This window comes from Mesoplodon densirostris, chromosome 2 (assembly GCF_025265405.1).
Source record: "Mesoplodon densirostris isolate mMesDen1 chromosome 2, mMesDen1 primary haplotype, whole genome shotgun sequence".
Taxonomy (NCBI): domain Eukaryota; kingdom Metazoa; phylum Chordata; class Mammalia; order Artiodactyla; family Ziphiidae; genus Mesoplodon; species Mesoplodon densirostris.
This window is the reverse complement of record NC_082662.1, coordinates 22,976,241-23,000,193: the sequence shown is the minus strand read 5'-3', so window position 1 is coordinate 23,000,193 and position 23,953 is coordinate 22,976,241. Positions and strand designations below refer to the sequence as shown.

General features: G+C 37.6%; 1 protein-coding gene across 6 annotated transcripts in view; it reads left to right on the top strand.

The window, feature by feature from the left end:
- EYA3 (EYA transcriptional coactivator and phosphatase 3) overlaps window positions 1-23,953 on the top strand; it is a 104,439-nt gene that overhangs the window by 5,766 nt on the left and 74,720 nt on the right. For 3 of the 6 annotated variants that reach the window (XM_060089254.1, XM_060089249.1, XM_060089250.1), the window contains exon 2: window positions 3,950-4,109. The exons of the other annotated variants lie outside the window; for them this stretch is intronic. The gene's annotated coding sequence lies outside the window, so the exon portion shown is untranslated. The remainder of the gene's footprint in view (window positions 1-3,949; window positions 4,110-23,953) is intronic. 6 annotated transcript variants of the gene reach the window in all.

The window sequence follows — 23,953 nt, the reverse complement described above, 5'->3', positions numbered from 1 at the left end:
GTCAGAAAAGTATTGTTATTGAGCTGAAAAGTGTAAACTTTGCTATGATGATTTACTTACTGGTATTTAGAATGTTCTTTACTTTGATTTAAACATTTGATTTTTGTTTCAAAAGCAACTCTCTTTTATATGTGGGTTTGATAATCAGTTTATTTTCTAAAATTTCAATAGTTTCCTTTCACCTGAAATTTAATAATGTAGCAATTACTGAATTTAGGAAAATTGGTAGTTTGTTGTTATCAGCACTGTTACTATGGGAATAAATTAGAATGATTAGCTCTTAGGTAGAATTGAACTTATTCTTTAGTTTCCGTAGTAGTTGAAAAAGATTTAGGTCAGATTCACCTGTTGTTCCTCCTTTTTTCAAAATAAGAGGGCATTTTAATTTAGCACAACGATGTTAATTTTTTCCTACTAGATTGATTATATTAATATGATAATCTCACTCTCTTTACTGACAGCATAATCCAAAATGCATGTGTATGATTTTTTCTTGAAATATTTCAGAATTTAGAGAACATTTTAGGATACAAAAGAGTACATACATATCTTATTAGAAAACATACCCTAGTAATCAGTGTGTTATTACTTCACTGAGTTTTTCAAATCTGTTTTTCCTTTTCATCAGTTCTTAACTTTGCTATAGGTTAGGAAGCAGTGATTAGATAACATTAAAAAATAAGTGTTCAGGGGCTTCCCTGGTGGCGCAGTGGTTGAGAGTCTGCCTGCCGATGCAGGGGACACGGGTTTGTGCCCCGGTCCGGGAGGATCCCACATGCCGCGGAGCGGCTGGGCCAATGAGCCACAGCCGCTGAGCCTGCGCGTCTGGAGCCTGTGCTCCACAATGGGAGAGGCCACAACAGTGAGAGGCCCGCGTACCACAAAAAAAAAAAAAAAAAAGTGTTCTTGAGAGTGAGTACTAGAGCTTTTGCTTATGCACCATCTGTCATGTTGGTGTGGTATTTAATAGCTAGATGAACTGAAAATCTTTGCTTTATCTCATTTCTGTTTATCTCCTGTTAGTAATATTTATTTAGTGTTGGTACGTCTCATTCGATGAAATTGGTGCTTATTTGGAATAACTATGGTAAACTATTGATTCTTGCCCAGATGGTTCCTTTTTCCTTTTTTGTTCATTTTCAGAGGCTTGCCTTTAAAAAACTGTAATTTAGAGAACCACTAAAACTTTTGAGTGTTCTTTCACATGTAGCTTGAAGTGGATATTTCCCTCCTTTTTGACTGGTCAGTTTTTTAATTTTTAATTTTTTAAAAACATTTATCTTGGCTGCACGGGGTCTTAGTTGCAGTGTGCGAGATCTTTAGTTGTGGCATGCGGAATCTAGCTCCCTGACCAGGGGTCAAACCCGGCCCCCATGCATTGGGAGCACGGAGTCTTAACCACTGGACCACCAGGGAAGTCCCTGGTCAGTTTCTTAAAATCTTTGGGTAAAATGGCATTCAAAGTTTTTTGATCACAACCCACTATAAGATGCATTTTTCATTGTCATCCAGTACTTATACACATATATGTACATATTAATATTTAAAATTGAAACAGACATTTCATGAAACAATATTTATTTTTACTATTGGTGATGCATTGTAATATTTTCTATTTATTTTGTTTAATTACATTTCATTCAAAACAAACTGTTGGTATCCACTAAATGGATATGATAACCCAGTAATGTGTTGAACCTGCAGTTTGAAAAATTCTAGTGGCTGCTAGATTTGTTCCAATATTGTTTTTTGGGAATTGGAGATGTTTGGGTTTGTTAGGTTTTTTTTCACTGAAATATATCTTGATTTTCTTAATCTTTTAACCTAAATAATAGTGCAGAACAGTTGAGAGAGGGAGACCCTGTTGCCCCAATTATTGTTACTGTCACCTCTGTCCTTTACTCTGTGTCTAGGCACATCATTTAAAAAACTGCAGTGATACAGAATCATGAGGTTGCCAACGCTTGGTCATGTGTAGAGCTTTTATCATTAGAATCCTTTTCTAGTTTCCATCTGACAGTCAAAGTTTAGTTTGATTAAGTTCCTTTTACAAACCTTGCTTCTGCTCTTGGCAACTAATCAAAAGGTTACAAAGCTGCTTTATTCTGCTTTTTTCTGGCCCCATTCCAGTCTTTGTAAACCAAGAAAAGAGAGCCAAGGAGTGTGTATATAGTCAGGTCAAAATAACACAATTGAAGAGTCATTAGGATTTGTTACAGTGGACCGTATTTATTTATTATCCTGGTTCATTTCCTCTAATCATAAAGGGGGAAAGATGGTAGAGATATCAGAAGTTCCTAGCATATCACAGCTATTAGAGTGAGGCAGGATCAGCAGGCATACACTACTGTTTTTACCACTGCCTCCTCTTAACACGTAATGAGCACTTACTATGTGCCAGGCACTATTTAAAGCATTTCTCTTGTATTAACTCATATTTATTTGGGAGGCCTGGGAGAAGAATGAATAAAGAAGAAAACTGGCTTTCTTAGTATCTTCTCATTACCTGGCTTGTGAGTTCTGGCTATTGGCGACTGTAGCATGACATAGCATACATTTTTTAAAATAAATTAATTATTTTTGGCTGCATTAGGTCTTCGTTGCTGTGCGCAGGCTTTCTCTAGTTGCAGTGAGCTGGGGCTACTCTTCGTTGCGGTGCACGGGCTTCTCATTGCGGTGGCTTCTCTTGTTGCGGAGCACGGGCTCTAGGCACGCAGGCTCAGTAGTTGCGGCTCGCAGGCTCTAGAACACAGGCTCAGTAGTTGTGGCGCACGGGCTTAGTTGGTCCGCAGCATGTGGGATCTTCCCAGACCAGGGATCAAACCGGTGTCCCCTGCATTGGCAGGAGGATTCTTAACTACTGTGCCACCAGGGAAGTCCCAGCATATATTTTTAACTTGGTCAGCTTTTAAAAATCATTAGTCCTGTCTGTGATGTTCTGTACTGAGGCACGAAGCTATGTTTTAAAACCTCAGGCTTTGAAGCTAGGCTGCCTGGGCTTGAATTCCAGGTTGGTGAGTTATTAGGTATATGACCTTGGTTGAGTTACTCTCTATGCTTCAGTTTTCTCATCTGTAAAATGGTGATAATAGTAAATAGTACATATCTTACAGACTTATTGAGAGGATTAAAAGAGTTAATATATGTAAAGTACTTAGAACAGTGCCTGACCCATAAACAACATTACATAAATGTTAGTTATTAGTAACTCACAACTCACAGTTGGATCTCCTGAAAGTATTTGTGACCATGATGAGTTCATATTTGCTAAGTAACAGGACGTGATTGATATTCAATGTTTTATTGCCCAGGAGCTTGAAAACAGCTTTCCTTGAGGACTTGGAAGGAAGTTCTTGTGCAGAGTGTTGGAATCAAAGCCAGGGACAAAGAGTATCAGCTATAGGCCCAACTTGTTTAATCTCTCACAGCAATCTCTTGTTATTTGGACCTTACCTTTTTTGTTGCTGTTGTTGGGTTTTGTTTTGTTTTGTTTTTAAGATTTTATTTTTGATGTGGATCATTTTAAAAGTCTTTACTGAATTTGTTACAGTATTGCATCTGTTTTGGTTTTTTGGCCTTCGGCCACAAGGCATATGGGATCTTAGCTCCCCCACCAGGGATTGAACCTGCACCCCCTGCATTGGAAGGTGAAGTCTTAACCACTGGACCTCCAAGGAAGTCTCTGGACCTTACCTTTAATAATTTCAATATTTTGCCCTTTGAAAAACTAGGAGGAACTAATGAATTGACTTTCACTGAAGACCACATTTCTGTCCTGAGTCTGTTTAGCTTATGTCTAAGATATTTCTTTATTTTATTTTTCTTTAACAGTTATATCATCGTAACTATGTGCCAGACACTATTCTAAGAGCTTTATAGATATTAACTCATTTAAACCTATGACAAGTTTATGAGAAAAACACTAATTATTATTTTTCCCATTTTACAGATGAAGTAAATGAGGCTCAGAAAAGTTAAATAACTTGTCTAAGCTCCCACACCACTCATCAGTGCCAGAACTGGGATTTGAACCTAAGAGTCAGACTCCAGAGTTCATGCTTCAAGCTTGCCAAGCCTGCCTCTAACAGAGATGAATTATGTTGAAAAGGGTAAAATAGCAAGTGTTAAAACTTACTTCACTGTTCTTTACTCTGTGTACTGAATGACAGCCCTGAAATTATGTGTGATGGTGTTTTGGCTGATGGATTTTTGAAGGAATAAATAAATTCGAAGTAAAATATTAATAAAAGATCTGTACCTAGATTTTATAGTTCTGAGAGCTAAAGACATGCATTTCAAAAGACTCACTTCTGTTAATATAGCGTGTAGTAAGTTTTGTTCAAATACTGGAGAGTGGATTGATAGATACATGTGATGGAAGGATATATAGAATGCTATATAGAATTTTGACTTTAGAAAATGGGTAGTATAGACACATTTATAGAACATTCATGTTGGAGTATACCATGTGTCAGGCCACAGCACCTATAGAAAAAAATGTGATTCTCTTAGAAATGTTAACTTTAGATTAAAGGAGGGTGGAGATAAAGTTTTGGAGGCTGAGAGTTCTATGGAGTCTGGATCTCCATGCATTAGAGAAACTCTTATGCTTTGTGACTGACACGTTACTAAAAACTGAAGAGAGGTCCAAAGAGGGTTGGAAGGAATGTAGTAGAACTGTTGGATTATTATTAAGGTCATTATGACACTCTAATTCAGATGAACTCGTTCCTTCTCAATACTTTATACTGTGGTTTTGGAATTTTTCCTGTGGAACGCTATCTCCCAATTTTATTGGAAGCTTGTGGGGAAAAGTTTTTTTTAAAATTTATTTTATTATTTACTTTTGGCTGCGTTGGGACTTCGTTGCTGTGCGTGGGCTTTCTCTATTTGCAGCGAGCGGGGGCTACTCTTTGTTGCGGCGCGCGGGCTTCTCATTGTGGTGGCTTTTCTTGTTGTGGACCACAGGCTCTAGGCACGTGGGCTTCAGTAGTTGTGGCACATGGTCTCAGTAGTTGTGGCTTGCGGACTCTAGAGTGCAGGCTCAGTGGTTGTGGCACACAGGCTTAGTTGCTCCATGGCATGTGGGATCTTCCCGGACCAGGGCTTGAACCCGTGTCCCCTGCATTGGCAGGCAGATTCTTAACCACTGCGCCACCAGGGAAGCCCTGTGTTAATTTTTATTAAGGATTATTTTACAGACAACTTCAAAGGATGATTTTCCAAGAAATAAGGTTAGAAATTGTAAAAACAGTTCTTTTCGGAGAATCTATTCCTGATAAAATATTTTTTCCTGTTAAGAATTTGGTATAGCCTAAATGTATTTTTTAAAATATTCTTTCTCAGTAAGTTCTGATAGTATTCTGTTTAGTGTAAAGTTGCTATAAATATTCCTACAGCTGACAGTACCATGATGTGTTAGTCATGTCTCCCAAATAAAGTAGCCAGAAGAATTCACCAACTTTACCACAGTCAGTTGGCTGGGCTGTTTATTTATGGAGGGAGTTAACCAACGTGGTGATGGCTTTTGTCTGTCCACAGGAAGTCCAGCAGAGAAGGTGTGGTTGTTTGCAGTTTTTTTGGCCACAGAAATGTGATTTGTGCTGATGCCTGAATTGTGAGAGCTAAAAGGCTCTCTTAGGGTTACTTTAAGGGGAGCCTTAAAGGAGGTCAGTTGCGTGCAGGTCTGCTGGATATTTGTGTCTACTTAGCAGGACTCTTGAGTACAGAGGACTCTGAGTGAATGTGTTAGTAGATAAGTTAGGTAAGTTTTTTTAAAGGTAGTACTTGAGAAAGATTGCCATCAGCTGATAGACTTCAGTGAATTTCTGAAAGATAGGAAACAGTGAGATTGGATTGATAGAGAAACTAGGAGAAGAAATCACATTGGAAAGTATATGTAGAAGTTTCAGAAATATACCAGACTCCAAGTAAATGAATATGAAGAATGAAGGAGTGCCTGGAGTATTCATCAGTTTCCTGGCCCTTGCTCTATTTTGAGCTTCTGGTGTTTGTCCCCTGGATAAAGCCCAGAGAAATGCTTTCCAAACATATGGAACAATCTGCCTGGAGAGGGCTTTCGTTATAGTCTCTTCTCCCTGTGGCATTTAGTATATATAAATCAAATCATGTCATTATCTTGCTTGAAGCACCCATTACCTCCCCAAACTGCTTATCATGTGTTACAAGGCTGTGTGTGACCTGGCCCTTGTCTGCTTCTCAGGACTCATTTCCTACCGCGTATTCACTTAATAACATCAGCCTTTTTGCTATTTCTCAAACATATCAGGATGTTTTCCTTTTAGTTTCTTGACGCTTGTTTCCTTCTGAAGGCCCTCTTTTACATCTTTTAGTTTTCTACTTTTGATTTTTCACATCTTTGCTGAAATGTTGTTACCACCTCAGAGAAACGATCACCAAATCTGACACAGCTCCCCTGTAGTCTTGCTCTACTCCTTCCTTTGTTTTATTTATTTATTGTATTTTTGGTAACAGCTTTATTGAGATATAATTCACATACCATACAATTTACCTATTTAAAGTATATAATTCATTGGTTTTGACTACATTCACAGAGTTGTGAAACCATCACCACAACCAATTTTATTTTATTTGTTTTTTTGAATTTTATTTTATTTATTTTTTTATACAGCAGATTCTTATTAGCTATCTATTTTATACATATTAGTGTATATTTGTCGATCCCAATCTCCCAATTCATCCCGCCACCACCACACCACCACTTTCCCCCGTTGCGGTCCATATGTTTATTCTCTACATCTGTGTCTCTATTTCTGCCCTGCAAAGTGGTTCATCTGTACCATTTTTCTAGGTTCCACGTATATGCGTTAATATACGATATTTGTTTTTTCTTTCTGACTTACTTGACTCTGTATGACAGTCTGTAGATCCATCCATGTCTCTACAAATGACCGAATTTCGTTCCTTTTTATGGTTGAATAATATTCCATTGTATATATGTACCACATCTTCTTTATCCATTCGTCTGTTGATGGGCATTTAGGTTGCTTCCATGACCTAGCTATTGTAAATAGTGCTGCAGTGAACATTGGGGTGCATGTGTCTTTTTGAATTATGGTTTTCTCTGGGTATATGCCCACTAGTAGGATTGCTGGGTCCTATGGTAATTCTATTTTTAGTTTTTTAAGGAAACTCCATACTGTTCTCCATAGTGGCTGTATCAATTTACATTCCCACCAACAGTGCAAGAGGGTTCCCTTTTCTCCACACCCTCTCCAGCATTTATTGTTTGTAGATTTGCCCATTTTAGCGGGTGTGAGGTGATACCTCATTGTAGTTTTTTTGTTTGTTTGTTTGTTTGTTTTGCGGTACGCGGGCCTCTCACTGTTGTGGCTTCTCCCCTTGCGGAGTACAGGCTCTGGACGCGCAGGCTCAGTGGCCATGGCTCATGGGCCCAGCCGCTCCGCGGCATGTGGGATCTTCCCAGACTGGGGCATGAACCCGTGTCCCCTGCATCAGCAGGTGGACTCAACCACTGCGCCACCAGGGAAGCCCCTCATTGTAGTTTTGATTTGCATTTCTCTAATGATTAGTGATGTTGAGCAGCTTTTCATGTGCTTATTGCCCATCTGTATGTCTTCTTTGGAGAAATGTCTCTTTAGGTCGCCTGCCCATTTTTGGATTGGGTGGAGTTTTTTTTTTTTTTTTTTTTTTGATACTGAGCTGCATGAGCTGCTTGTAAATTTTGGAGATTAAACTTTTGTCACTTGCTTAATTTGCAAATATTTTCTGCCATTCTGAGAGTTGTCTTTTCATCTTGTTTATGTTTTCCTTTGCTGTGCAAAAACTTTTAAGTTTCATTAGGTCCCATTTGTTTATTTTTGCTTTTATTTCCATTTCTCTAGGAGGTGGGTCAAAAAGGATCTTTCTGTGATTTATGTCATAGAGTGTTCTGCCTATGTTTTCCTCTAAGAGTTTTATAGTGTCTGGCCTTACATTGAGGTCTTTAATCCATTTTGAGTTTATTTTTGTGTATGGTGTTAGGGAGTGTTCTAATTTCATTCTTTTACATGTAGCTGTCCAGTTTTCCCAGCACCACTTATTGAACAGACTGTCTTTTCTCCATTGTGTATCTTTGCCTCCTTTGTCATAGATTAGTTGACCATTGGTGCGTGGGTTTATCTCTAGACTATCTATCCTGTTCCATTTATCTGTATTTCTGTTTTTGTGCCAGTACCACATTGTCTTGATTACTGTAGCTTTGTAGTATAGTCTGAAGTCAGGGAGTCTGATTCCTCCAGCTCTGTTTTTTTTCGCTCAGGACTGCTTTGGCTGTTTGGGGTCTTTTGTGTCTCCATACAAATTTTAAGATTTTTTGTTCTAGTTCTGTAAAAAATGCCATGCCATTGGTAATTTGATAGGGATTGCATTGAATCTGTAGATTGCTTTGGGTAGTATAGTCATTTTCACAATATTGATTCTTCCAATCCAAGAACATGGTATACTTCTCCATCTGTGTGTATCATCTTTAATTTCTTTCATCAGTGTCTTGTATTTTTCTGCATATAGGTCTTTTGTCTCCCTAGGTAGGTTTATTCTTAGGTATTTTATTCTTTTGGCTGCAGTGGTAAATGGAAGTGTTTCCTTAATTTCTCTTTCAGATTTTTCATCATTAGTGTATAGGAATGCAAGAGATTTCTGTGCATTAATTTTGTATCCTGGAACTTTACCAAATTCATTGATAAGCTCTAGTAGTTTTCTGGTGGCATCTTTAGGATTCTCTATGTATAGTATCATGTCATCTGCAAACAGTGACAAGTTTACTTCTTCTTTTCCAATTTGTATTCCTTTTATTTCTTTTTCTCTGATTGCCATGGCTAGGACTTCCGAAACTATGTTGAATAATAGTGGTGAGAGTGGATGTCCTTGTCTTGTTCCTGATCTTAGAGGAAATACTTTCAGTGTTGCACCATTGAGAATGTTGTGTGCTGTGTTTGTTGTATATAGCCTTTATTATGTTGAGGTAGTTCCCCTCTAGGCCCACTTTCTGGAGAGTTTTTTATCATAAATGGGTGTTGAATTTTGTCAAAAACTTTTCCTGCATCTGTTGAGATGATCGTATGGTTTTTGTTCTTCAATTTGTTAATGTGGTGTATCACATTGATTAATTCGCGTATATTGAAGAATGCTTGTGTCCCTGGGATAAATCCCACTTGATCACGGTGTATGATCCTTTTAATGTGTTGTTGGACTCTGCTAGTATGTTGTTGCGGATTTTTGCATCTATATTCATAAGTGATATTGGTCTGTAATTTTCTTTTTTTGTAGTATCTTTGTCTGGTTTTGGTATCAGGGTGATGGTGGCCTCATAGAATGAGTTTGGGAGTGTTCCTTCCTCTGCAATTTTTTGGAAGAGTTTGAGAAGGATGGGTGTTAAGTCTTCTCTAAATGTTCGATAGAATTCACCTGTGAAGGCATCTGGTCCTGGACTTTTGTTTGTTGGAAAATTTTAAATCACAGTTTCAATTTCATTACTTGTGATTGGTCTGATCACATTTTCTGATTCTTCCTGGTTCAGTCTTGCAAGGTTATACCTTTCTAAGAACTTGTGCATTTCTTCCAGGTTATCCATTTTATTGGCACAGAGTTGCTTGTAGTAGTCTCTTATGATGCTTTGTATTTCTGTGGTGTCCATTATAACTTCTCCTTTTTCATTTCTAATTTTATTGATTTGAGTCCTCTCCCTCTTTTTCTTGATGAGTCTGGCAAAAGGTTTATCAGTTTTGTTTATCTTCTCTAAAACCCAGCTTTTAGTTTTATTGATCTTTGCTATTGTTTTCTTTGTTTCTATTTCATTTATTTCTGCTCTGACCTTTTTGATTTCTTTCCTTCTACTAACTTTGGGTTTTGATTGTTCTTCTTTCTCTAGTTCCTTTAGGTGTAAAGTTAGATTGTTTATTTGAGATTTTTCTTGTTTCTTGAGGTAGGCTTCTATTGCTATAAACTTCCCCCCTTTGAACTGCTTTTGCTGCATCCCATAGGTTATGGATTGTTGTATTTTCATCGTAATTTGTCCCTAGGTATTTTTTGATTTCCTCTTTGATTTCTTCCGTGATCTCTTGGTTATTTAATAACGTATGGTTTAGCCTCCATGTGTTTACGTTTTTTACGGGTTTTTTTTTTGCTATAATTGATTTCTAATCTCATAGCATTGTGGTCAGAAAAGATGCTTGATATGATTTCAATTTTGTTAAATTTACCGAGGCTTGATTTGTGATGCAAGATATGATCTATCCTGGAGAATGTTCCGTGCGCACTTGAGAAGAAAGTGTAATCTGCTGTTTTCGGATGGAAGGTCCTATAGATATCAGTTATACCTATCACGTCTCTTGTGTCATTTAAAGCTTGTGTTTCCTTATTAATTTTCTGTCTGGATAATCTGTCTATTGGTGTAAGTGAGGTGTTAAAGTCCCCTATTATTATTGTGTTACTGTCGATTTCCTCTTTTATAGCTGTTAGCAGTTGCCTTATGAATTGAGGTGCTCCTGTGTTGGGTGCATATATATTTATAATTGTTGTATCTTATTCTTGGATTGATCTGTTGATCATTATGTAGTGTCGTTCCTTGTCTCTTGTAACATTCTTTATTTTAAAGTCTATTTTATCTGATATGAGTATTGCTACTCCAGCTTTCTTTTGATTTCCATTTGTATGGAGTGTCTTTTTCCATCCCCTCACTTTCAGTCTGTATGTGTCCCTAGGTCTGAAGTGGGTCTCTCATAGACAGCCTATATATGGGCCTTGTTTTTGTATCCATTCAGCAAGCCTGTGTCTTTTGGTTGGAGCATTTAATCCATTCACTTTTAAGGTAATTATCGATATGTATGTTCCTAGTACCATTTTCTTAATTATTTTGGGTTTGTTTTTGTAGGTCCTTTTCTTCTCTTGTGTTTCCCACTTAGAGAAGTTCCTTTAGCATTTGTTGTAGAGCTGGTTTGGTGGTGCTGAATTCTCTTAGCTTTTGCTTGTCTGTAAAGCTTTTGATTTCTCTTTCGAATCTGAATGAGATCCTTGCCAGGTAGAGTAATCTTGGTTGTAGGTTCCTTCCTTTCATCACTTTAAATATATCCTGCCACTCCCTTTTGGCTTGTAGAGTTTCTGCTGAGAAATCAGCTGTTAACTTATGGGAGTTCCCTTGTATGTTATTTGTCATTTTTCCCTTGCTGCTTTCAGTAATTTTTTTTGTCTTTAATTTTTGTCCATTTGATTACTGTGTGCATCGGCGTGTTTCTCCTTGGATTTATCCTGCCTGGGACTCTCTGTGCTTCCTGGACTTGGGTGGCTATTTCCTTTCCCATGTTAGGGAAAGTTTTTTGAATGTAATCTCTTCAAATATTTTCTTGGGTCTTTTCTCTCCTCCTTCTGGGACCCCTATAGTGCGAATGTTGTTGCGTTTAATGTTGTGCCAGAGGTCTGTTAGGCTGTCTTCATTTCTTTTCATTCTTTTTTCTTTATTCTGTTCTGCTGCAGTGAGTTCCACCATTCTGTCTTCCAGGTCACTTATCCGTTCTTCTGCCTCAGTTATTCTGCTATGGATTCCTTCTAGTGTATTTTTCATTCCAGTTATTGTATTGTTCATCTCTGTTTGTTCTTTAATTCTTCCCCGTGTTTGTTCTTTAATTCTTCTAGGTCTTTGTTAAATGTTTCTTCCATCTTCTCGATCTTTGCCTCCATTCTTTTTCCGAGGTGTCCTGGATCATCTTGAATGTCATTATTCTGAATTCTTATTCTGGAAGGTTGCCTATCTCCACTTTATTTAGTTGTTTTTTTGAGGTTTTATCTTGTTCCTTCATCTGGTACATGGTCCTCTGCCTTTTCATTTTGTCTGTCTTTCTGTGAATGTGGTTTTCCTTCCACAGGCTGCAGAATTGTAGTTCTTCTTGCTCCTGCTCTCTGCCCCCTTGTGGATGAGGCTATCTGAGAGTGTTGTGCAAGCTTCCTGATGGGAGGGAGTCCTTCCTTTGTTTTATTTTCCAAAGTATTATTACTTTGGGGACTTCCCTGGTGGTTCAGTGGTTAAGACTTCGCCTTCCAATTCAGGGGGTGTAGGTTCGGTCCCTGGTCAGGGAGTTAAGATCCCATGTGCCTTGCAGCCAAAAAACCAAAACATAAAACAGAAACAATATTGCAACAAACTCAATAAAAGACTTTAAAAGTGGTCCACATCAAGAAAAAAGATCTAAAAAGAAAAGTATTATTACTTTGTTAAATTGTATTACCTTATGTATTTGTTTATCTTCCTTTTGGAATATAAGTTCCTTGAGGCTGGGAACTTTGTGTTCATCACTGAATTCCCAGTATCTAAACTAGTGCCTGGCATGTAGTAGACACTCAATAAATATTCTGTAAGTGAATGAATGAATTTGGAGATTAGAGAAAGAAGCAAGCACAGCCTGAAGCAACTATAGACTTGCACCCAAAAGCAGCGGAAGCAAAAAGCAAAGTGAGTAGCTAACTAACTAACAAAGTGTTTCTTCCCCAGATAAAGCTATGATAGCTACTCTCTAAAGTTAGAGTCCTGGCATGGGAGACTAGAGATATCCCTGGTAATTTATGTTATGTTCAGAAGAGGAAGGAATTCATATCCAGAAAGCAGGTGACCTGCAGACACTGCCCAACTGCATATTTCACCCCTCTTCCATAGTTATTAGAAGTGGATATATATAACTAGAACCTGCATATAATAATATACAAACAAAGATTCTCACCCACTCTGAGGATACACTGTTTAGTTGAAATTCCTGGGGCTTCCCTGGTGGCGCAGTGGTTAAGAATCTGCTTGCCAATGCAGGGGACATGGGTTCAAGCCCTGGTCCAGGAAGATCCCAGATGCCGTAGAGCAACTAAGCCTGTGCACCACAACTACTGAGCCTGCACTCTAGAGCCCATGAGCCACAACTACTGAAGCCCACATGCCACAGCTACTGAAGGCTGCACGCCTTGAGCCCATGCTCTGCAACAAGAGAAGCCACCGCAATGAGAACCCTGCACACTGCAACGAAGAGTAGCCCCCACTCGCCGCCACTAGAGAGAGCCTGCATGCAGCAATGAAGAACCAACGCAGCCAAAAAGAAATAAATAAATTTATTTTAAAAAAAAAGAAAAGAAATTCCTGACTACAGATATGAACTACTAACCTAGACTTATCAGCCATTTAAGAAGAATTAATTCTATGCAAGAGAGGTACGAAATGCTTCCAACACTAAAGAAAATAGTGAATAGTATAAACTGAAGGAGATTTTAAAGATAAGCATCATTAGTAATTTCATAGGAAATGAAAAAGGAAATGTAAATATTGAAATTTTAAGAATCAGAAAGTATGAATAGCAAATTAATAAGTATAAAGATTGAGCTGAATTGAAATGCAAAGGATGTCAACAATAATAGCAGAGTAAGAACCTCTGAAAATTCTCCTTCATAAAAGCAGTGAGAATACTGGCAAAAATAGTCAGAATCAACTCTTTCAGGACTCTGAAAATTAACTACAGGCTTGCAGCAATCTGAACATTTATTCAAGAAAAATGGCTGAATCTCAGCAAAAACAGTGAACTTTGTATGGCATTTTAGCTTGCATTGTTCCCATTCTCCTCTCTCCAGCTCCATAGTAGCCTTTGGAAACCAGCAGCCCCCAGTCATGGTGAAAACTAGCAACCTGGAAGCCACCGGAAGGGGCAGAACAAGATTGGAGCTCCTTCACAGCCCTGTTCCCAGAAAATTGTCATTATTTGACCTGTCTGGAGGTTCCTTGAAAGACCTCATTCTCAAGACTATATTTGAACTGACTGGAGCTCACCCTGTACAAATAGCCTTTCCCCTCTCAGGGTGTTCATTTAAAACAATTAGAGGCAGTTACTGAACATCGTAAATTCAGTACTAGAAAACGGATTCAACAGTACATTAAAATAATATTCTACAATGCCAGAGTTTCATTTCTGAACCAAATGCATAGGTGGTTCAATATTAGGAAATCTAGTAATATGCTATATTAATAGTCGAGAGAAAAACCAGATGGTCATTTTTTTGGATGCCAAAAAAGCACTTGACCAATGTCATGCTTAGTAGTGGTATGCTAGATGTATTTTTATTATTGTGAGGAACAGGAAAAGGATGCCCAACAATTAGCACTGTTACTTAATATTATAGTGGAGGTGTAAGCCAATATCATTAGGTAAGAAGAAGAAATAAAGAAGTTAATATTGGGGAAAGAGGAGCTATTTTTATGCAGCTGGGGAAAATATATACGTGAAACTCAAGGATCAACCATCGTACTATTCTCATTGTTAGAAACAATAAGAGACTTTGGTAACTTGGGAGTTTACAAAATTAATGTACCAATATCAACAACTATCCTATATATAAAAAATAATTTCTTTAGAAATGAAAAATATAACAAACGAAAAGATAAAATGCCAACATAAACGTAGAGGATCTGCTAAGAGACATTTAAAAAAAAAGGTTAAGTAACTGGAAATACATATTGTGTTATTAGATAGGAGAACACATATTGTCAACTCATCATTTCCCCCTAAATTAATTTATGTGTTTAATGCAATTTAAATTAAAATATCATTTTTTAAAAAAACTTTGATAACATTACCCTGAAGTTTGTTTGGAAAGCGTATACTTTTCTTTTAGTGATTAAGTTTAATTTGTGTATAGTCCTTTTTGAGTTGCATTCAGAGGAGATTCCAGAGTTTGAGATTGCTGGCCTCTGTAGATTTGATCCCTTCATTTTAGACCAACCAGAAAATAATAGCCTCTGGGAAAATTGTTTCAATTAAGAGTCTTTATCAAGAAAAAGAGTAAGTTCCTAAAATTTACTCTTCTTGTTTACTTTGTTGCTTGAAGTTAGCATTAACAGCTTTTATTGGTTAAATTAATGAAGCCTTTATATTTTTACTCTGTCTGATATATACATTTTAGTGTTTAGTTAAATGGCATTTTCAACACTGACATAAATTTTTGAAAGCAGCCAAAACACACTAATTATGATTTATTTCAGAACATGTCTTAAAACACCTGACATATTCTACCCTCTATTTTATTTTAGTGTTTTCTGGTTTCAGATATTCTATGAATATTTTATGTTGAGAAAGAAATCTAGGGCTCTATTCAAGAAAAAGAAAAAAGGAAGCTCCAAAGAAAGAAGTATATGCCCCTTCCAAAAAGAGGTATTTGCTTAGTTAGAAAAGTCATGTTTTTCTAATGACAAAAATTTCTGATTATCCAGTATCATTCTATAATCTGTTTATTAATGTTCTTAATACAGTGCTTAGCACAGTGTTACAAAATTTTAAGTTAAATGTTTAGTAAATGCTTTTATGAGGAAGCATACTACTCTATAGATATCATGAAATGACTTCATGAAAGAAATACAAAATAGGAACTTCAGTCAATCAAAATAGAAAAATATGAGCTTCAATCTTGAGGCATAGTGTGCCTAAGAAAGTTATTCAAGACCAACTGGAAAGGAGGACTTGTATATCTTTCAGGTTTAGCTCTAGCAGTATTTTCTTTGCCCCAAGCAGAACACATCAAATAGTCCAGTACAGTGATTGTATGCTGATTTTAAATGCTATCTTACAGATACTAATACTTGTTTGTTCTCAAGGCATTAGATGGATCACTAAGGCGTCTCAAGATCCATGAAACACCTGGGACCACCAGTTTTACTATGTTACCTGGAAATTTCTTCAACTATAAATTTGGGATTTGACCCAGAGTGAAAGCAGGAAAATGCTAATTTTGTAGTATGACATTTCTGTTAGGCAAACTGTCCAATTATTTGGAAAGCTTTTTATTCTTCTTAATGTTTGGAAGCATTTTTGCAACTGTATGTATAATCATGTTCTGTTGTCTTATTTACATACTTTTCTTCATTTCCTACCTTTGTTTTCAGCTTATGTGTTTCATTCAGTGGCCAAATGGCCAAGAAACCCAAGCTGAGAGGTAATAGCAAAAACGAATGAAAAACAAAATAAACTTCTTTACAAATAGTATTAGTTTCCTGTGGGTGCCATAATAAATTGCCACAAATTTGGAGGCTTAAAACAACAGAAATTTATCCTCTCACAGTTCTTGAGGCCAGAGGTCTAAAATCATGGTGTTGGCAGGGTTGCACTCCCTCCATAGGCTCTAGGGGTAGAATCTGTTTCTTGCCTATTCCAGTTTCTAGTGACTGCTCGCATTCTTTGGCCATATCACTCCAGTCTCTGCCTCCGTATTTATATCACCTTCTCCTCAGTGTATGTGTGTGGATGTTAAATTTCTCTCTGCCTTTCTCTTAAGATGGCATTTATGGCCTACCCAGATAATCTGGGATAATCTCCTCATCTCAGAATCCTTAAATACATCTGCAAAGACTCTTTATTCCAAATAAGGTAACATTTATGGGTTCTGGGGATTAGGATGTGGACCCATCTTTGGCCAGAAATGTTTCATGATAGCTGTGTATATTTGTGTCTGGGGAAGGTGATTTCATACTTGATCTGTCTCTCTCCCCACCCTCCCTCCTTCACTCCCTCCCTCCTTTCCTTCCTTCCTTCCCTCCTTCCTTTCTCAGCCTATTAAGGGACAGAAACTTAAGGTCTCCTAACTCCTCACCTCTAAGTAAATAGTGCATGTGTTGTGATCCCTTGTTATGTATGTGATACTAAGATTTGATTTAAAGCATATCAGTCCTTTCTTTTATTTGAAGGGAACTTTTCACTTAACACAGACTTCAAAATCATGTTCTTCAAATCAGTTAATAAAACCTTGTAAAGAATTAAAGACTTAGGCATTCCTGGTGAGAAATAAGAAGAGTGAAGATTTGAATTTTTTGTGCCTCTAAATATATTGAAGGTTTTTAATGAACTGGTTTTAAGTAGATATTTAGAGGAATCAAGAGCCTAGAAATTGTACTTGGTTGAACAAATATTTATTGATTGCCTGCTATGTGAGCTCAGATACTAAAAAGAAGGCGGTCTCTGCCATTGTGGAATTTAGGATCAAGATTCCACAGGAATCTTAGGACCAAAGAAAAATTAGTAGTTTTGACAGAATTGTTAACTGCCAGATTTACAGAACACAGTAGGGGTCAGAGAAGTAGTTTTGAAGAATTCTTAATTATTAATTAATAATGAAGCAGGGAACTCTTTCACTAATAACTTTGAGGTTTTGGTAGGTTAGGAGATATTTTGTTTTTCCAAAACCATGATACTCATCTCTGACTAGAAATGGTAAAATAATTTATTTTTATATCCCGTATAATTAAAATTACCTGTTTCATTAACAATAGATCGAAGTTTGTGTCTTGTAAATTAAAGACTTATGACTATAAAGAGAAATCAAATTGTTATTTTTGCTAGATTGTACAAGAAATTTAAAAGTAGCTTAAAAAAAGAATCTTTTTAGGATTTTTAGACAGTCCTTAAAGTACCAGTTAACAGTAGTGAAAAAGAAGTTTTGAGTTTATAAATTTAAAACATTTAAAAACTTTTAAGAGTATGACCGTGAGGTCAAACTAATGTAACAGAATAGTTTGAGATTTAATGAAAGAAAAGGGATAAATAGCTTAAGTTAATATTAGGAATGTAATTTTAAAAGGGAGGGTCGTGTGCTCAATTCTATCTATCTATCTATCTATCTATCTATCTATCTATCTATATTTTTGGCTGCGTTGGGTCTTCGTTGCTGCGCGTGGGCTTTCTCTAGTTGTGGCAAGTGGGGCCTACTCTGTTGTGGTGTGTGGGCTTCTCATTGTGATGGCTTCTCTTGTTGTGGAGCACGGGCTCTAGGCATGCGGGCTTCAGTAGTTGTGGCACGTTGGTTCAGTAGTTGTGGCTTGTGGGCTCTACAGCTCAGGATCAGTAGTTGTAGCACACGAGCCTAGCTGCTCTGCGGTATGTGGGATCTTCCTGGACCAGGGCTCGAAACCGTGTCCCCTGCATTGGCAGGTGGATTCTTAACCGCTGCACCAATAGGGAAGCCCTGCTTTTGATTTTTGTTAAACTATTTAAGGTATTATTATTATGCTGTAATTAATGTAAAATCTTATTTTTTTTTCCTCTTTTAAATGAGCTTGTGTTGAAATAGGTTGCAGTTTCATTTAATATAGAATATAGAATTACAGCTTAGATAAATCATTCACATGTAGGTTGTTTCTAATTTTTCATTACTGTGAACAAGAAACTTACTCAATTTTTAAAATAGAGTTAGCTTTTTACTCCTCTATTTAATTTTGGGGGGAAAATCCAAGAAAAATTATTCAGGCCATGGGCAATTTTATGACCTCTTTTATACTCTAACCAGAGAACAGTCTGAATATACATACAATTTTACAGCAGTGCCTGAATATTTATTTTCTTCTTATGGCCCACATAACTTTAGGTTTTATTGTTTAGATTTATTTTTGGTAATTTAATAAGTGTGAAGTGATATCTTTAAAATATTAAAATTTATTCAGTTAGTAGTGAGAATCTTTTTTCCAAAGTGCTGATTTGATCTTGGTTGTTACTTAAACTGTTTGTATCCTTTCATGGGTGTGTATGTTAGTCATCATTTCCCACGTAACAGATGAGCAGTAAATGTTGAACTGGTTGGGTTTATTTTATTTTTTATTTTTAAAATTTATTTTTATTTTATTTATTTACTTTTGGCTGTGTTGGGTCTTTGTTGTTGCATGCAGGTTTTCTCTAGTTGCGGCGAGCGGGGGCTACTCTTCGTTGTGGTGTGTGGGCTTTTTCATTGCAGTGGCTTCTCTTGTTGCAGAGCACGGGCTCTAGGCTCATGGGCTTCGGTAGTTGCAGCACACGGGCTCAGTAGTTGTGGCTCATGGGCTTAGTTGCTCCGTGGCATGTGGGATCTTCCTGGACCAGGGCTCGAACCTGTGTCCCCTGCATTGGCAGACAGATTCTTTTTTTTTTTAAATTAATTGATTTTTATTTTCAGCCGCGTTGGGTCTTCGTTGCCGTGTGTGGGCTTTCTCTAGTTGCAGCAAGTGGGGGCTACTCTTTGTTGCGGTGTGTGGGCTTCTCATTGAAGTGGCTTCTCTTGTTGCAGAGGATAGGCTCTGGGCACACAGGCTTCAGTAGTTGTGGTTTGCGGGCTCTAGAGCGCAGGCTCAGTAGTTGTGGCACACGGGATTAGTTGCTCCATGGCATGTGGGATCTTCCCGGAGCAGGGCTCGAATCCGTGTCCCCTGCATTGGCAGGCAGATTCTTAACCACTGTGCCACCAGGGAAGTCCAGCAGACGGATTCTTAACCACTGCGCCACCAAGGAAGCCCTGGTTGGGTTTACATTGTAGACATTACGCTTTATCTGTCATAATTATTGCAGGCATTGCTTCCATTTGTCATACCCTTTTAATCTTAGATTTGTTATTTTTTCACTGCATGAAAGTATGTTTAACATAACTAGATCTGTCAATTTGTTGCTTATGCTTTCCTTCATTGCCCCAAATTTTATCTCTTTCCCACAGATGCAACAAATATGCTCTTCTGTTTTCTCCAAAATTATTTGAAAGCTTATTGTTTTTTCATATATTTAGAATTACTCATAGTGTATGGTGTGGATATGTTTTTCTCCACATTGATATTCGGTATTTCTGACTTTTTTGTGTGTGTGTGGTACGCGGGCCTCTCACTGTTGTGGCCTCTCCCGTTGCGGAGCACAGGGTCCGGACGCGCAGGCTCAGTGGCCATGGCTCATGGGCCCAGCCGCTCTGCGGCATGTGGGATCTTCCCAGACTGGGGCATGAGCCCGTGTCCCCTGCATCGGCAGGCAGACTCTCAACCACTGCGCCATCAGGGAAGCCCAATAGATTCTCTTTAGAAAAGATCAGTTATTGTTGAATAATAATACTTGAAGTAGTTTTCTTCAAGCCACCTAGAAGAGGGTATTTTGCTCTTTATTTTTATTCTTCAAGGCATACATATAATTATATTTGAGGACACCATGGTCAACATTTGCTAATTACCTACTTCTTTTATATCCTAAAGTAATCCACATATTAATAAAAATCATAAGTGATGATATACCACTTTTTTGATGTAGCACTTCTTCAGGCTACTGTTGTTTATAATTATTGTTGAGATATATTTAATTTTGGGAAACATGCTGTTCATTTTCCCCAGGGAAACTTCTGTAGCCTTTTCTGTGGTGTGCTCTAAAAATACATATAAGGCTTTGGAAGGGGTAGTAAATAGACTTCTAAAATACAGTGTAGTCAGTGGTCAAATTTATGAGCTACCTGTTTTCTACTTACAGCTGTATAAAAGATATTCAGTTAACCCCTGAATATCTCTGTACACACTTTGCCATATGCAAATTCCCCTTCTAGGACCTATAATGAGACTGTTCTGCTCTATTTTGACACTTCTCGTGATGTTGTAATTAAGAGTGATGTATACTTTGTTTTCATTGAAAACAATTTGACCTTTATTCTGTGTTTTAAAATATAAATATGTATATACACAGTATATATATATATTTCCCCTTCCTGTACTTAAGAGCTATAATAACATATTGAAGTAATCTAAATTCTTGCTTGTGGCCATTTATAATTACAGGGTAAATAGTATGTTGAAGTTGGTACAAAACAGAAATTTTGAGGTAGGAATCTAATGAGAATTTTGAAATAAAATATTTGTTACTAGTAATTTCCCTTCTAATTTTTAAGTATTAAAAATAAAAATTATTGGGCTTCCCTGGTGGCACAGTGGTTGAGAGTCCGCCTGCCGATGCAGGGGACACGGGTTCGTGCCCCGGTCCGGGAAGATCCCACATGTCGTGGAGCTGCTGGGTCCATGAGCCATGGCCGCTGAGCCTGCGCATCCGGAGACTGTGCTCCGCAAGGGGAGAGGCCACAACAGTGAGAGGCCTGCATACCGCAAAAAAAAATAAAAATAAAAATAAAAATAAAAATAAATAAATAAAAATTATGGGGCTTCCCTGGTGGCGCAGTGGTTGAGAGTCTGCCTGCCAATGCAGGGGACACGGGTTTGTGCCCTGGTCCGGGAAGATCCCACATGCCGTGGAGCAGCCAGGCCCGTGAGCCATGGCTGCTGAGCCTGCACATCCAGAGCCTGTGCTCCGCAACGGGAGAGGCCACAACAGTGAGAGGCCTGCGTACCGCAAAAAAAATAAAAATAAAAAAATAAAAATTATGACTGTCATATTACAAAAGAATCCTGCTTTATGAGCATGTGTAATCACAATGTTTAAAATTATGTGATCTTTTCAAACAAACCAAAATTCCTATTTTTTCGTTGTTAGTGTTTGCAGGTAGGGAAATGCGCAGTTTTAGGAAATACTATTTCTGTTCTCAGGTACAGGTTTTCCCAGATTTCTGCCCGTGAAGGCATGTGGATACTGATAAATTCTCTCCAAAAAAGGTGGTAAAACCACTGTATTTAGAAGCCAACAGTAAGAATTGAAACTAGAAAATGATGAAAAGACGTTACTATCCAAATGCCTTGAAGGTACTTAAAACAAAAAAGTTAACTCAGAGTATGTTATGTTATTTCATTTGCTGTTTGACTAAGTTAAAATTATATTCATTTATGGGCTTCCCTGGTGGCGCAGTGGTTGAGAGTCCGCCTGCCGATGCAGGGGACATGGGTTCGTGCCCCGGTCCGGGAGGTTCCCGCATGCCGCGGAGTGGCTGGGCCCATGAGCCGTGGCCGCTGAGCCTGTGCGTCCGGAGTCTGTGCTCCACAACGGGAGAGGCCACAACGGTGAGAGGCCTGCGTACTGCAAAAAAAAAAAAAAGAAAAAAAAATTATATTCATTTACACTACATTAAGTATCCACTTTCCACTTCTGTGTCAAGCCATTATATTATTGGATATTTCAAAAGATGAATCTCATTGAATGTAGAATAATGTCAGGTTATATATATATTTTTTTTGAATTTTATTTTATTTTAATTTTTTATACAGCAGGTTCTTCTTATTAGTTATCTATTTGATACATATTAGTGTATATATGTCAATCCCAATCTCCTAATTCATCCCACCACCACTGCCCCCCTCACCCCACCCTGCTTTCCCCCTTGGTGTCCATACGTTTGTTCTCTACATCTGTGTGTCTATTTCTGCCTTGCAAACCAGTTCATCTGTACCATTTTTCTAGATTCTACGTATGTGCATTAAGATATGATATTTGTTTTTCTCTTACTGACTTACTTCACTCTGTATGACAGTCTCTAGATCCATCCACGTCTTTACAAATGACCCAATTTCGTTCTTTTTTATGTGTGAGTAATGTTCCATTGTATATATGTACCACATCTTCTTAATCTATTTATCTGTCATTGGGCATTTAGGTTGCTTCCATGTCCTGGCAATTGTAAATAGTGCTGCAGTGAACATTGTGGTGCATAACTCTTTTTGAATTATGGTTTTCTCTGGGTGTATGCCCAGTAGTGGGATTGCTGAGTCATATGGTAACCCTATTTTTAATTTTTTAAGAAACCTCCATACTGTTCTCCATAGTGGCTGTATCAATTTACATTCCCACCAACAGTGCAAGAGGGTTCCCTTTTCTCCACAGCCTCTCCAGCATTTATTATTTGAGATTTTTTGATGATGGCCATTCTGACCGGTGTGAGGTGATATACCTCATTGTAGTTTTGATTTGCATTTCTCTAATGATTAGTGACGTTGAGCAGCTTTTCATGTGCCTCTTGGCCATCTGTATGTCTTCTTTGGAGAAATGTCTATTTAGGTCTTCTGCCCATTTTTGGATTGGGTTGTTTTTTTTAATATTGAGCTGCAGGAGCTGTTTATATATTTTGGAGATTAATCCTTTGTCCGTTGATTCATTTGCAAATATTTTCTCCCATTCTGTGGGTTGTCTTTTCATCCTGTTTATAGTTTCTGTTGCTGTGCAAAAGCTTTTAAATTTCATTAGGTCCCATTTGTTTATTTTTGTTTTTATTTCTGTTACTCTAGGAGGTGGATCAAAAAAGATCTTGCTGTGATTTATGTCAAAGAGTGTTCTTCCTATGTTTTCCTCTAAGAGTTTTGTAGTGTCCGGTCTTGCATTTAGGTCTCTAATCCATTTTGAGTTTATTTTTGTGTATGGTGTTAGGGAGTGTTCTAATTTCATTCTTTTACATGTAGCTGTCCCAGTGGTTTTCCCAGCACCACTTATTGAAGAGACTGTCTTTTCGCCATTGTATGTCCTTGCCTCCTTTGTCATAGATTAGTTGACCATAGGTGCGTGGGTTTATCTCTGGGCTTTCTATCCGGTTCCATTGGTCTATATTTCTGTTTTTGTGCAAGTACCATATTGTCTTGATTACTATAGCTTTGTAGTGTAGTCTGAATTCAGGGAGTCTGATTCCTCCAGCTCCATTTTTTTCCCTCTAGATTGCTTTGGCTATTTGGGGTCTTTTGTGTCTCCATACAAATTTTAAGATTTCTTTGTTCTAGTTCTGTAAAAAATGCCATTGGTAATTTGATAGGGATTGCATTGAATCTGTAGATTGCTTTGGGTAATACAGTCATTTTCACAATATTGATTCTTCCAATCCAAGAACATGGTATATCTCTCCATCTTGTTTCTGTCATCCTTGATTTCTTTCATCAGTCTCTTATAGTTTTCTGAGTACAGGTCTTTTACCTCCTTAGGTAGGTTTATTCCTAGGTATTTTATTCTTTTTGTTGCAGTGGTGAATGGGATTGTTACCTTGATTTCTCTTTCTGATCTTTCATTGTTAGTGTATAGGAATGCAAGAGATTTCTGTGCATTAGTTTTGTGTCCTGCTACTTTACCACATTCATTGATGAGCTCTAGTAGTTTTCTGGTGGCATCTTTAGGAGTCTCTATGTATAGTATCGTGTCATCTGCAAACAGTGACAGTTTTACTTCTTCTTTTCCAATTTGTATTCCTTTTATTTCTTTTTTTTCTCTGATAGCCATGG